Raw genomic sequence first — 14,825 nt, 5'->3', positions numbered from 1 at the left:
TGAAAAATGCCAGGAGCTACGCTGATCCCAAACTGCAGCCTGCTTACCCTGAATGCTCCCCTGTGAGTCACTATCGTTTGAGTGTCAGCCGTTGCCCGGGTAACCGTGAGCTGCTGGTACGCCTGTGCAAGATCGAGCCTTGCAAAGATGGTGCCACCTTGGAGGGAAGCGAGAACGTGGCTGACCGTGGGGACCGGGTAAGCGTGCGGGTTTAGGGCGCGGTTCACCGAGCACTTGTAGTCGGCGCAGATCTCCCCGTTGGCTTTGAGTGGGGTGACTATCAGGATTTCCCACTCCCCCCCATCTACGGGCTCTAAGATTCCCTGGGCCATCAGCTTATCCAGTTCGCACTCAATCTTGTGCTTGAGCATGAAGGGGACTCGCTGCGGCCTGACCCTAACGGGGGGAACATTTGGGTTTAGCTTGAAAGAGATGGGGGCCCTGTGTACGGCTGAGGCAACCTGCTGGTGGATGCTGGCTGCCTGGCTGCTGGTTTTGGACTCCTGGGCTGCCTGGACGGCCCTGCAAACCGCTTCGTGGGCCAGGATGGCGACCTGAGCCTCCTGGAGTGAAACCTCCTCCTTCTCGAGTAGGCGCTCTTGCAGCCTCATGTCACGTAGGCCGCAAACCAGCCTGCCTCATAGCTGCTCCTCCAGGTTCAAAAACTGGCAGGCGACGGCAGCTTCTTGTAGGGCGGCGAGGTATTCGGCCCCAGACTCGTCGGGACGCTGGTCCCTCTTCTCGAACTGGGATCTCGAAGCCAGCTTGGACATGCGGGGCCGGAAGTTGGTGTTCAATTTGGCGACGAGGTCCCGGTAAGAGACGGTATCAATGGCCTCCGGGGCGAACAGGTTGGCGGCGACCTGGAGGAGTGCGGGTCCGCCCATGCAGAGCAGGGCTGCCGCCTTTGAGCCATCTTCCGAGATTTGGTTAAACCTCATGTACAGCTCGGTGTGCGACAGGTACCGGGCCCATTTCTCTGGGTGGCGGGTGTCGAATTCGCGGGGTTGCCCTGCTCATGCCATTGGTGTCCGTCAGTTGTCGTGGAGTGTGGGTTTGTTGCTTGGCGTGGTGGCCAGAGCTGGTCTCTCGCGGTGGCTGGTTGCGGTGGCTGGCAATCGCGATGTGGAGAAAGGAAAAGATTCCTCCTTTCCTTCAGCGCGCGGTGCATTCCTCTAGTGACTTCAGCTCTTCTGTCAGCAGAATCCCATCCTCGTCGCCACTGTAATGTAGTGGGTCCGACGCAAGGAAGAGACACCAGCTGGAGTACGTGTTCAGCTCTTTATTGGGGGGGGAACGTACTGGAGAACAAGGGCTACCTGGCGTCCTTATATACCTAGCCAGGCAGGCAGCCAGCCAATGGGATTGGCCCTAGGTTTCCCGCCGAAACCGTCCAGGCCACTCCCCCTGGTGGCTGTTGCTATGCAGATGCCTGCACCAGGATACATAACAAGCTAGTTCAACTGTCAGCCCCTGTTGAAGAACAAAAATGGAATCAGCCTATGAACTGAAAGTATCAGCAGTGCTTTGTTGTGGGGGGGTGTGGTAGAAATATGCTATCCAACTCAGTTTTGTTCTTTCTGCATGCCAGTAAAAGAGCTGCTTAAAAATGTCCTATGGGGACATAAAAGGAATTCTCTTCAGTGAAATAAAAAGCCCATCTAGTCTAGTTCTTGACTGGTGGGCTGTTCAACCAGAAGTCAAAAATGAAAGAAGCTGACTTGTACAGTATTGAGCTAGATCCGTAATCTATCCAAGACAAAATTATTTATTTTAACTGGCGATGGCTCCCCAGAGTTGCAAATAGATATTTTTCCAAGCCCCACATGGAGAAGAGGGGAATTGAACATTTCTGCATATAAATTAGAGACTTCTCCATGGCTGGCTAGAATCCTCTGGCCCGAAGACAATAGGCCAGTATGGAATATGAAGAAAAATGCATACATTTTTATGTGGTTAAGACCAAGAATCTCTCACTCTGAAGCTTACCTCTTAAGTATGTTCCTCCCCAGAGGCATCTTTTCTGTCACCCTAAAATGACATAGAGATATATAATCAAACTTCAATTAGCTTGATTTTTTTTTCTGATAATCACTTGAGACCCATTCATCTCAAGTCCTTTTTTATTTCTTGCTGAGCTTATTTATTTAGTAATCTTAATGTTTTATTAAAAATACCATATTTCTTTATTGATGGACAATAGAAAAGGCTAATTAATTGGAGAAGATCTCTTTAGATGAAATGTGATGATTTGAAAGAGAAATTGCTTCTTGGTCTCTGCTCACTTTATGGTCATGTCTGGTTTTGAACTATTTGAGATTGTTTCTGAAATTCATTTGATTAGGGTGTGAGAACCCCCCCCCACCAAAGACTGAAATATTTTTAGGAATATTCCCCTAAAGGAGAAGAGGAAAAGCATCTCCTTAAAGGAAGAAAGTGGCCCTAGTCTTCCTGCTATAGGAAAACAGTCTCAAGCAGAAGCATGAAAAGGCTAGTCTTTAGGAGATTTTTTATCCATTCAAAAAAGATTGGGCCACTCTATTCATAAGCAAAGAGCAAACTGCTTTAACTTCAGCAAGGAATAGGCGAGACAGCTGGCTCAAGTAACAACCTGTTTATTGTAGTGTGGAATCAGGCGCTGACAGGCTTCCTGCGCCGACATTTATACTCCAGCTGGCACGCTGGTGACCAATCAGAAACTAGCCGGTTTCCCACGGATTGGCGAGGTCCAATCCGCGGCGGCTGGCTTAGACAGCCGGAGCTGTTACATTAGCCGCGCTTGCTCAGTCCCCGCAGTTTGACAGTTGACAGCTGTCAAACTGCTGCGGCTGTGCATAGCTTCGGCAGCTTTGACAGATGTCAAAGCTGCCGTGTATTCCGGCCGGTTTACCTCATAACTATTAGAACGTACCATAACACATTAATACATATCACAAACAGAGACTCCAAATAAGCAACACAATTAGGCAAGCCAAAGCTGACAAGATTAGCTCAGACAAACACCTAGGATTTGCATTTTCACTTTTGCCTGTAGGGACCCCATAGGGATCTGGCAACAGCCATTAAAATATTAAAGGACATATTCTTGCACAGGAATAGGTATATCAACCACAAAGCCACAATGTGTATAAAATCCCACTTATCTCAATTCCATTTTGTCAGCCACCCCAGAAACATGCTGCCATTTTAGTTTCCGGCTACCAAATAAACAGAGACCTTCCTTCCTGCAGCCTCCATTTTGTTTTCAGCATCTTTCTCCTGGCTTGGAACCGGACCTGATTTTTCTTCCCCAAAGGGGCAAAACCAAGAATATACTCTGTTTGCCATCTTTGTAAGGTCCTCTTACTCTATCTTCCTGCTTGGGCCTTATGTTCATATTTTTCAAAAGAATATATGCTTCTTCCTTGACCTTACCTCAGCCCATCACTTAAGCTTCTATTTTGAGGGTTTGTTTCAGTGTCTGTTCATGATGGGAACCGTAGTCCAATAAATCTGGAGAATGGCAGGGATCAGGCTATGTCATCCATAGCCAGGGGTGAGGTGAGGTGGGAGGAACCCATGGCTCAGAAACAAGCTTGGAAGGATGAGTTTTCTCAGCCTTCATTGATTTAAGCATATTTGAGTTTGCTCAATTTGTTGCGTCTGGAGGCAATAATCTTCAAATAATCATTTGCCAATTTGCATGTTACTGAAGTATTTCAAGTGTTTTATCATTTATTTGTCCATATTTTACATTTGTTCATTTACACATATAGAAGAACATGAAACAAGAAACAAAATCATGCCAGATTTATTACAATGCTGGCACTATGCATCTGTGAAATATCAGCTTTTCTCCCAAATTTCCTCCAGAAGAGCCAGATCTCAATAGCTTTCCAGAATAACACAACCTTGGAAAAAAGATTATTGCAAGGGAATTTCAGAAATAGGAACTGAAAGACAATATTAGACATATACCTTGTTTTTGAGAAATGTCATTTCTTTCACTAGAAGCTTTGGTGATTGTCATACCTGGGGAAAGAGAAAAAATGGTTTGAAAAAGAACCAGTTTACCTCTTCAACTAAAATTGGAATGGGGGCTGTTTGATTTTCTTTCTGTCTTCTGTACCTTCAAGCAGAATGATCTAGGACTTTAAACCATCTTAATCAATGGATTTAGCCGAAGGAGATGGAAGAAGCCATACCTGTGACTACAAGCAAGAGCCCCAGGGTGGCCCCAAAGTCCCTGCAAATCCAGAAGGAAGAAGCTGCCATAGCTGAGCAAAAGCTGAGATGGAAAGAATGTGTCTTGGATTGGATTCAGTCGGAGCCTTGAGAAAAACACCTTCAGCCCTCAGATTCTTTTTTCTTTTGACAAAGGCTGAGGCTCCTGGGCTGAGCTCTTGTTTCCTGCCCATGCAGATTCAGCGGGCAAGAGGCAGTCCCTCGGGTGACTTGTGGGCAAGGGAGAGCTTTGAACAGGGTGCAGCTGGTCAGGTGACAGGGGCGCTGAGCAGTTTGATTGGCAAGAGCTGCACTTAGTGACTGAGTCTCACATGGAAAGTGGAGGAAGTTATTTTGGTTTGCCATCATTTCTCTTGTTGGGGATATTGTGCTTTGAATTATTTTATTTTTATTTATACCATGCTGTTCCTTTCCAAAGACTTCAGAACAGTACCCAAAAGAAAATCACAACTAAGAACAATAACCAACAGTAAAAATGAGAACAGTAATTGAGTACAATAGTTGAAAATGATTTATTATGGCTAGCGCATAGCGACCCTTTCAATCATTTAAAGGCTTTTCCCTCCAGGAGCAAATCTACAGTTGCTGAACTGAACTCATGCTGACCACTGAACGTAGTAATAAGTGCATTCAGCCAGCTGGACAGGTCCTGGCAACCGTCCACTGGATGGACTCATGAACATAAAAACAAACAGAGAGTGGGTGCTGCCTAATTCATTCTCTAGGTGCCAGAAGGAGCCAGAAATATTTCTGAAAACTGAAATGGAGAGGAGGGCAAAATGTGCATCTAATAGAATGCTCCAGTTCAAGGTTTGGCTATTCGTTGTGAATACAGCTAGCATTTATGAAGTTGTTTCAGTAAAAGAGAGTTGTCATGGATGTTGTGGCAGATGGATTGAAAAGATTCCATTTTTTTCTTTCTGTAAGCTTCAGATTTGTGGCTTCTTCCTGCATAAAATTCACAGAGTGGGAATTTCCCTCTCTTCTGGCTGTTCATATAGCCATCCCATAATAGTAGCTGTGCCTCTACATTTTACTAGGGAGAAGTAATCTGGTCCCTGTAAGGCAACTCTTGCCCATAATGCCAGGGCTAGCCCCTCCCCTGAAAAAATGGCACCCTGTTGCTCCTTACAATCTTATCAGTTCTTAAGATACTTTAAATGTTACAATATTGCATGCATGTAAAGAAAATATTCCAAGAGCAGTTGTGTAAAGCAAAGCAAAATTGAAATAAGATCATAAGCTCAGTCATGGTTTCATTTAGCGACAGCTTTGCTGAAGGATCAAGTTGTCAATCCCAACTGTGGTCATTAAACAACTCCCTGTACATGGCACAAAACAGTTTTTAAAAAGGTTTAACTCTTCTGGTGGCTGCCTGGATTGTACAGACAGCTATGGCAATGTAGTAAGAATACACCCCTCCAATCCTTTTTACTATATGCCCCCAATCACAAGAATAAAACTCAGGAAAAGAAATACAGAAACTTTCATGAAACCCCTAGATATTGCGAAAAGTGGAAACATTGAACCAGGCCTATTGATTCACAAAGAGAGCTCAATGGAGGTAATAGACTAAAGTTAAGGGGTAAAATTAATTACATTTGTCTGACAGGATTAAAAGCTAAGGAAGTCAGTATTTTAGACTCATTGCTAGCCTTTGCGAATAAAGCTAAACAAATCTAATAACAAAAGCCCACAAAGCAAGCCTCCAAATTACAAAATTTATTTATTTATTTATTTCAATTTATATACCGCCCTTTTGCCGAGGGACTCAGGGCGGTTTACAGAGCAGATTAAAACAATACAATATATACAAGTTAAAATAAAAATTAAATTAGATAGCCCCCAAAAATTGAAAATTAAAACCTTAAAAACCCTCAGTCCAGGCCGGCAAGCTCGAATAGCCAGGTTTTTAGGTTCTGGCGAAACGAGCAAAGGTCGGGGGCCATCCGGAGTTCCACCGGTAGCTGTTTCCAGAGGGCAGGCGCACCCACTGAGAATGCTCTCCTCCTGGGAGCCGCCAGCTGGCACTCCCTGACCAGCGCCACCCTGAGGAGACCCTCCCTGTGGGAGCGTGCAGGACGATGGGAAGTTGATGCTGGCAGCAGGTGCTCCCGAAGATAGTCCAGACCACAGGTCTGCAACCCACGGCTCTGGAGCCACATCCGGCTCTTTCAGCCGTCTCCTGCGGCTCCCAGTCCTCTGCCATGAGCAGTTCAAAAAAAAAAATGGGACTAAAAAAGTTCAGCCAATCAATTCAAATATGCAGGGTAAGTGCATATCTCGCCTTGGCTCCACTCTTCAGTCAAACCCTGTTCTGCGCATGCGTGCATGTACACGCATGTGCACACATTTTTTGCAGCTCCCAGTTTTTCCTTTTGTGAGGGAACCGGTTCCGAGTGGCTCTTTCACTGTTTCAGGTTGCTGACCCTTGGTCCAGACCCATGCCATTTAGGGCTTTATAGGTCATCACCAGCACCTTGAATCTCATCCAGAGGGCAACTGGAAGCCAATGCAGCTCGTGGAGAAGAGGTCCATGGGAGTATCAGGAAACCCCCATCACAACTCGCGCGGCCGCATTCTGCACCAGCTGAAGCCTCCGAGTGGTCCTCAAGGGCAGCCCCATGTAGAGAGCGTTGCAGTAGTCTATCTGGGAGGTCACAAGCACATGAGTGACTGTGCATAGGGCGTCTCGGTCCAGATAGGGCCACAACTGGCACACCAGGTGAACCTGGGCAAAGCCCCCCTGGCCACGGCTCCTATATGATCTTCCAAACTGAGCCGTGAGTCCAGGAGGACACCCAAGTTGCGGGCCCTATCTACGGGGGGGGTAACACCTCACCCCCCATAATTAACAATGGAATAGACTGGTTAATCCGAGATGCCGGTATGCACAGCCACTCAGTCTTGGCGGGGTTAAGTCGAAGCCTGTTTCTCCCCATCCAGACCCGGACCACCTCCAGGCAACGGGAAATCATTGTACTCATCAAATTCACTGCTTCTGGAGGCAGGCTGTTCCACTGGTTAATTGTTCTAACTGTCAGGAAGTTTCTCCTTAGTTCTAGGTTGCTTCTCTCCTTGACTAGTTTCCATCTGTTGCTTCTTGTCCTGCTTTCAGGTGCTTTGGAGAATAGCTTGACTCCCTCTTCTTTGTGGCAATCCCTGAGATATTGGAACTCTGCTATCATGTCATCCCTCGCCCTTCTCTTCATAAAACTAGACATACCCAATTCCAGCAACTATACCTTATATGTTTTAGCCTCCAGTCCTCTAAACATCTTTGTTGCTCTTCTCTGTACTCTTTCTAGAGTCTCAACATTTTTTGTACAGTGTGGGGACCAAAACTGGATGCAGTATTCCAAGTGTGGCCTTACCAAGGTATTGTAAAGTGGTATTAATACTTCACATGATCTTGATTCTATCCCTCTGTTAATGCAGCCTAGCACTGTGTTGGCTTTTTTGGCAGCTGGAGCACACTGCTGGCTCATATTTAAGTGATTGTCCTCTAGGACTCTGAGATCCCTCTCACAGTTACTACTCTTGAGCAAGGTACCCCCTATACTATATCTGTACATCTGGTTTTTCTTGCCTAAATGTAGAACCTTACTTTTTTCACCATTGAATTACATTTTGTTAGATAGCGCCCAGTGTTCAAGTCTGTCCAGATCCTCCTGTATCTTAAGTTTATATTCTGGAGCAGGGCTTTCTTAGGACATGATAATATTTTTTAGGACATGATAATATTCGAGTACCACCAATGCTTAACAAGATGTCAAAAACTTGATGACTAAAAAAAAGGGGGGAGGGGGAATTTTGGGTTTTACTGATTAGATTCATTTGTTGTTATAGAAATGGCTAGCTTATACTATTATGGAAAATTTAAAAAAGGGAGGAATGAAGGGTTCTGTAACTGGAACAAAAAGAAATTGTTTAGCCTAACTATTGCGATTTTGCTTCTGTAATCTGTTTGCATCAGGGACAAATTTCATGCAAGCATGGGAAACATGTACATGGATGGTATATCCTGAAGGAGGGAATAGGGGAGCGTACAAGAATGATTGATGTCTTCCTTATAATGTTATGGCTCTGATGTCTGTTTTGGATTGGCTATCAAACTTTATAAAGCATTGCTACTAACTTTCTAAGGTGTGGCACTTTTGAACGCAACTGCTGCCAATGTTCAGATTGTGTTCTCACCCAGGATTTATTTATTTATTTATTTATTTTGATCAGAAATAAAGTGCTGTATCTTTAAGAAGCCTCTGTTTGAGTTTTCATGATTGGATTTTTTATGATTTCTCAAGTTTTGCCAAGGGATAGAGACCTTACCCCACCATTGGCCAACGGCCAATTGATGCCATGGCCATATTGTGAAAATCCCTGCTTTGGTATCTGCAAGGTTAAACAAAGACAAATAAAGTAGAAGATGGGCCTTCTAGTATTTCAACATCTACTCCATCCTGACTAATGACATAGAGGGCAGCTTGTACTCATCAGTACAAGCTCATCAGACCGTTTTATTACAGTTTAGTTCTCAGATAATGCTAAGTTAGAATTTGCTTATTCTCCAGCGTGCTAGATGGAGAATCCATGAATGGGTTAACTCTGTCTTCTTGCCCAATTAGACTAAGTCTGTCAAACTTGCCACACCTCTCCTGTGCCAGGATACCTCCCAGTCACGACTTAGTCTGTGCCCAGAATAGACATGATAATTTTGGCTCCCAGTTTTGCAGACTGAATTCAATTGAACAGGTTGTATGGTTCCTTCCTTACTTACTTCCATTTCCCTCTCTGCACTGGGATCAGCACAATGCCTAACAGCTCAGCGGTTTTTCCTCTCCCTTCGGAGCTGCAAACTCCAGGAAGCATTTGGCCTCCATTCCCTCTTCATCTCTCTAGCTGCACTGGGATCAGCGCAGTGCCGAACTGGGTAACGGTGCCCTTCTTACTGAGCTGCAGTCTTCAGGAAGCCCCAGGCCTCATTGCAGACACCATTTTGGAAGCCGCTTGGGGAGATTTTTCTTTTGGAAATCCTCTGCTGCCTTTCAGCGTTGACAGCTTTACAGATGCTTAGTGTCCTGTAACATCAGCAGCACTCAAAAACCGGTTAAACGATTGCTTTCCTTACTGGCTCTATCATCAGCCTAACCTTCCTGAGAGTGTCCTCAGTAGTGGCCACCATTTTAGGCGCCACTATCGCTCCAGGTGCGGCCTGTCTCTTCCAGCCGCAGGGGGGTGGAGTGCACGCTTCTTTGAGCTAGTGGAATTAGAGCATATTACCACCCAGCTTGGCTTCATAGATAAAGCAGGTGCAGGGGTTCTTTATAATTATTTTCTTCCCAGCCGCTGCAGAAGACTCTGGGACCAGAGCCCTTCTTTTGAGCATAGCATCAAGGCCATAGAGCGATAATATTGCAGGCCACACATTTGAGGTTACAGTGGCCATTAGTTCCTGCTGTTCCTACCTCAGATCCAATCACCTTTACCTTGCCTCCCTTCTTACATTCTCTGGACAAGCCTCTCAGAAGTGGATGGTCAATTACAGGAGGCAACAGTTATAGCCCTAGGTCCCAGCCTCGGTGTTCCCTTGTGCACTCCAACAGACAAAGTACACTGGCTGTGCCATTCTTGGCCTTGCCACCACCAGCTAGGACTAGTGAGCTGTCCGTTATCACTGAGGTGATCTTGCTGCCACTAAGTGAACTACATGTGAGCTGTCTGTTATCACTGAGGTGATCTTGCCACCACAATAGACCTGACCAGTGCACCAAAGGTGCCTTCAACTGGTATTACAGTCATCAGGAGCGTTGCAGGTATGCCAGCGTCCATTAAGTTGGTCCTGCAGCCACCATTGCCCTAGAGTACTTGTTGGTTCCTGTGAGGTGGCACACAGCAACAGGTCAGTAGTCTGCTCCTCTACTTTGAGACCACTCTCAGCATACCACTGAGATATCTCCCATTGTGATGGCAGACAACACGGCACCTCAGTCTTCGCACAGTGCCCCCAATGTGCTGTTATATCAGCTATAAAAGTATTATGCAGGGCATAGTTGGTTAATTTTGTGTTATAGTGAGTTAGATTTACATGGTTAATTTTCCTCTAGGGATTATCATATTGTGCTGCCATCATGTGGTCATTTTGGGAACTACAATATGTTCTGTTCATGTTAATCTGTTCAGTCAATCCCTCCCATTTTGTGATGTATTTCCTCCTTCTTGTTAATCTTGAATATTGTATCACTTCCTGGATACCATTACATGTGGTCTGCTCTCATGGTAGGACCATTACTGTCTTTGAGCTTGAAATACCGTGCATTTCATTATCTGCCACATCTTGTTGTCTGCGGTAAACCTCCTGCATGCAATAAAGATCTTCGTGGATGAGAAAAGGTATTTTGTGAGTTCAGCTATCTGATAAAGACAGTCAGCAGTGATTATATCTACTTATAGAGGCCAGGCACAGGGGTCTCAGCAAGGGGATATATCCAGTGCTTTATTTCTAAAAAAAAATGTGCCAGAACTCTCATCTTGGCGGGCACAGGAGGCGGGGGGGCGCTGCTGCGGTCATGAGTGCGAGGGGTGTTGGTGGCGGGCTGCTCCTCGGGGCCGGAGCTGGCACGGCTGGTGCTGTGGGAGCAGCGGGGCCCACTCTATATGGCAGGGCTGCGCGGGGCAGAGGCAGTGCGGGCCAGGTGAAGCAGGGCGGCCACTTAGGTGCGCAGGGCGAGGCGATGGTGGCACAGGTCCAGCACCAGGTAGCCCACCAGCCTGGCTGACACAGGTGAGCACAAGAAAGGAGTGCACATGGACTCCACAGAACCCACCTCCCACTCCTTGTCACATATATTAAATATACATCAAATGCTAATATGCTTCCCTACAAAGTCAATTCTTGCTCAATGACAGACCAAGGAGTTAACTCGGAAAGGCAAGAGGAAAATCTAGAAGAGGTCTGTGCAACTTGTAGAAGGAAAAGGCCCACACTGATAAATTAAAAATCTTTGTGGTCTGCAAAGGAATGCTGGTGGGCTAATCAATGATTTGGTGACTAGAGGAGCATCTACAGTGTTGGAGCTCGTGGTCATGGTAAGCCATGGAGGCACAAGGCAACATGAATTTCAGGGCAGTGGTGGTGATTTTATTACTTTTTTTTAAAAAAAGTCTGTGCTCTGTCCAAGGGTGCTTGGTAGGCTGCATGTACAGACCTGGTCTAGAATTTATTTTGGAGCATTCAACTATCTAGAGCAGGCATGTCAAACTCATTTTGTTTGAGGCAACTTCTTATAAAAGAATTGCCATTAATTTGTTTTAATAAAATAATTTAAATCAATTGTTCACTTGATTTCAAATTAAATAAATTTTATTGGTTGACAATGAGATTTTTTTTAAGTACAATTACCAAATGCAATAAACTGGTTTTAGGTATATTGGTGCACTAATTATTTCAACACCAATACATTTTAACAACATATTCTATTTGTAAATGAATGTAAATGCAAATAATACAATTTTTTGTGCAAAAATAAAACAAAATAACAGATTTAAGAGTTGTTATCATTAGTTATCCTTAGATAAAAAATAATTCCATCGTCCAAAACTTTGTTATACTGTATTTAGTGAACAGATGCTTTCGGATTAAAAAAAGAAGACTGACTACATTTGATTGTGTATCAACATGGCATTAAAACAAAATTCGAACAATGTATGAAAAATAAAGGTTCCCTAAATGTCTGCTGGCTATATCTTTATCTTTATTAGACTTATATACCGCCCTTCTCCCGTAGGACTCAGGGCGGTTCACAAGGTTTTTAAAATAACAATACAACAATTACAAAAATTAAGAACAGTTAAAATGATTACATTTAAACCTTGAATAAATATAAAACCCCAATTAAAATCCAATTAAAACCCCAATTAATGCTCTCAGACCAGGCCAGAAAGCTCAAAGAGCCAAGTCTTCAGGTCCTGGCGGAATGAGCAAAGGTCAGGGGCAGTCCTAAGCTCTATGGGCAGCTGGTTCCAAAGGGCAGGCGCACCCACAGAGAAGGCCCTCCCCCTGGGTGTTATCCGCCGGCAATCTTTTACTGGCGGTACCCTGAGAAGATCCTCCCTGTGGGAGCGCACAGGATGAAGGGAGCTTGATGCCGGCAGCAGGTGTTCCCTCAGGTATCCCAGACCCAAGCCATTTAGGGCTTTATAGCTCATCACCAGCACCTTGAATCTCACCCGGAGGGCAACCGGAAGCCAATGCAGCTTGCGGAGCAGAGGTGTTACGTGGGAGTATCGGGAAACCCCCATCACAACCCGCGCAGCTGCATTCTGCACCAGCTGAAGCCTCCGAGTGGTCCTCAAGGGCAGCCCCATGTAGAGAGCATTGCAGTAGTCTAAATGGGAGGTCATGAGCGCATGAGTGACTGCGCAGGGCATCTCGGTCCAGGTAGGGCCGCAACTGGTGCACCAGGTAAACCTTGGCAAAGGCCCCCCTGGTCATGGCTCCTATATGGTCTTCAAAACTGAGCTGCGAATCCAGGAGGACGCCCAAGTTGCAGGCCCTAACGACGGGGGGGGTAACACCTCACCCCCCATCATTAAAGGTGGAATAATAATAATAATAATAATAATAATAATAATAATAATAATAATAATAATTTTATTTATATACCGCCCTTCTCCCGGAGGACTCAGGGCAGTGAACAGGGCAAATATATAAAAAATACAAAAATACAAAAGTTAAAAGGAATTAAACATATGCCCAACTAAAAACAGTGAATATAAATATTAAAATAACAATTAAAAAATGAATGAACTGGTTAGTCCGAGATGCCGGTATGCACAGCCACTCAGTCTTGGCGGGATTGAGATGAAGCCTGTTTGTCCCCATCCAGACCCGGACCGCCTTCAGGCAACGGGACATCACAGCGAGGGCATCACTGGGTTGGTTCGGGGTGGAGAAAAAAAGTTGGGTATCATCAGCGTACTGATGATACCCCACCCCGAAACCATGAATGATCTCGTGCAGCAGCTTCATATAGATGTTGAACAGGAGGGGAGAGCGAACCGACCCCTGAGGAACTCCACAAACGAGAGGCCTCGGGGCGGACCTCTGCCCTCCCGTCAATACCGACTGCGAGCAGCCCAGGAGATAGGAGGAGAACCACTGCAAAACAGTGCCTCCCACTCCCAATCCCCTGAGATGCCGCAGTAGGATACCATGGTCAATGGTATCAAAAGCCGCTGAGAGATCTAATAGAACTATGACAGAGGAACAACCCCTGTCCCGAGCCTGCCAGAGATCATTCACCAGCGCGACCAATGCCATCTCCGTGCTGTACCCGGGCCTGAAACCCGATTGGTACGGGTCCAGATAATCAGTTTCCTCCAGGAACAGAGGAAGCTGATGCGCCACCACACTCAACAACCTTCGCCAAAAAGCGAAGGTTGGAGACCAGACAATAGTTGTTTAAAATCGCTGGGTCCAGGGCAGGCTTCTTGAGAAGGGGCCTCACCACCGCCTCCTTCAAAGTGGTGGGGAAGACACCCTCACTCAAAGAGGCAAATATTACTGCCTGGAACCAGCTCCGTGTCTCCTCCCGAGCTGCATAAATCAGCCAGGAGGGACATGGGTCCAATAAACAGGTGGTGGAACTCAGCCTCCCCATAATCCTGTCCACATCATCAGGGGAAACAGGATCGAACTCAGTCCAGATAACATGCTCAAGACCATCCGATTCCTCCACATCAGACTCTATACATTTTCCTTGATAGCACTCTATTGCCTTCTTTTTATCCTTTTTTTCAACTTCCCAGCCTAAAAAAGGCAAGGCACCAGGAACTGAAAGAAACAGAGACTGTTTAAGCAGGTTGCTAAGTAACCTGTTCACACTCGGCCCTTCTTACTCTCCCACTTTTAAATTAGCCTGTACGGATTGCATTTCCATCGATTTGAGCCATCTGAAGGCCCATCGCTGCGATGCATTCTGCTACTCTGCAACCTGGCTGCCTGAGGAGAATTTGGCTGTCTGGAACAGTTTCCTTCAGCTTTTTTTGTGTGTGTGCAGAAAAAGCTGCCGGAACGCCATTCTGAGCGTTCTATGGGGGAAAAAAGCCCTAGATATATCACATATAATTGAAGATTGTAATTAGTTGTGTGTGCACGTTCAGCAAGTATGATGTATTTGTGCTGGCATTTCTAGGCCTCTTTCCAACCACATCTAGAAAAATTTGTAACAAACATTGGAATTCTTAAAGCCATGTTTGGTATTTCCCAGCAATCTGTTACTGGAAGGAAAAAGCAATCCCTGTTGCGTTACTGATCCCAGAGAAACATTTGCATGTATCCTTAGGGTGCCATAGTTACGGATGAGAAATACTGGTTGCAAACCTGGCATTTCTGGATGTAATACAGATATTTTGGACTTATTTTTGTTTCTTTGCATGTTTGATATTTTTAAAAAGGCATATGCTACTGACTACGCTTATGCACATATGTAACATCTTTTGCTAGGATACTTGACCATTGCTTGTCCAGAATGTGAAAAGTGAAAGATTGTGACTAAACAAAATTTTAATGTACAGATAATACCACCAGAAATTATTTTAGC

This window comes from Vipera ursinii, assembly GCF_947247035.1.
Source record: "Vipera ursinii genome assembly, chromosome: Z".
NCBI classification, from domain to species: domain Eukaryota; kingdom Metazoa; phylum Chordata; class Lepidosauria; order Squamata; family Viperidae; genus Vipera; species Vipera ursinii.
The sequence above is the reverse complement of the archived record's forward strand: the minus strand, read 5'-3'. Positions refer to the sequence as shown.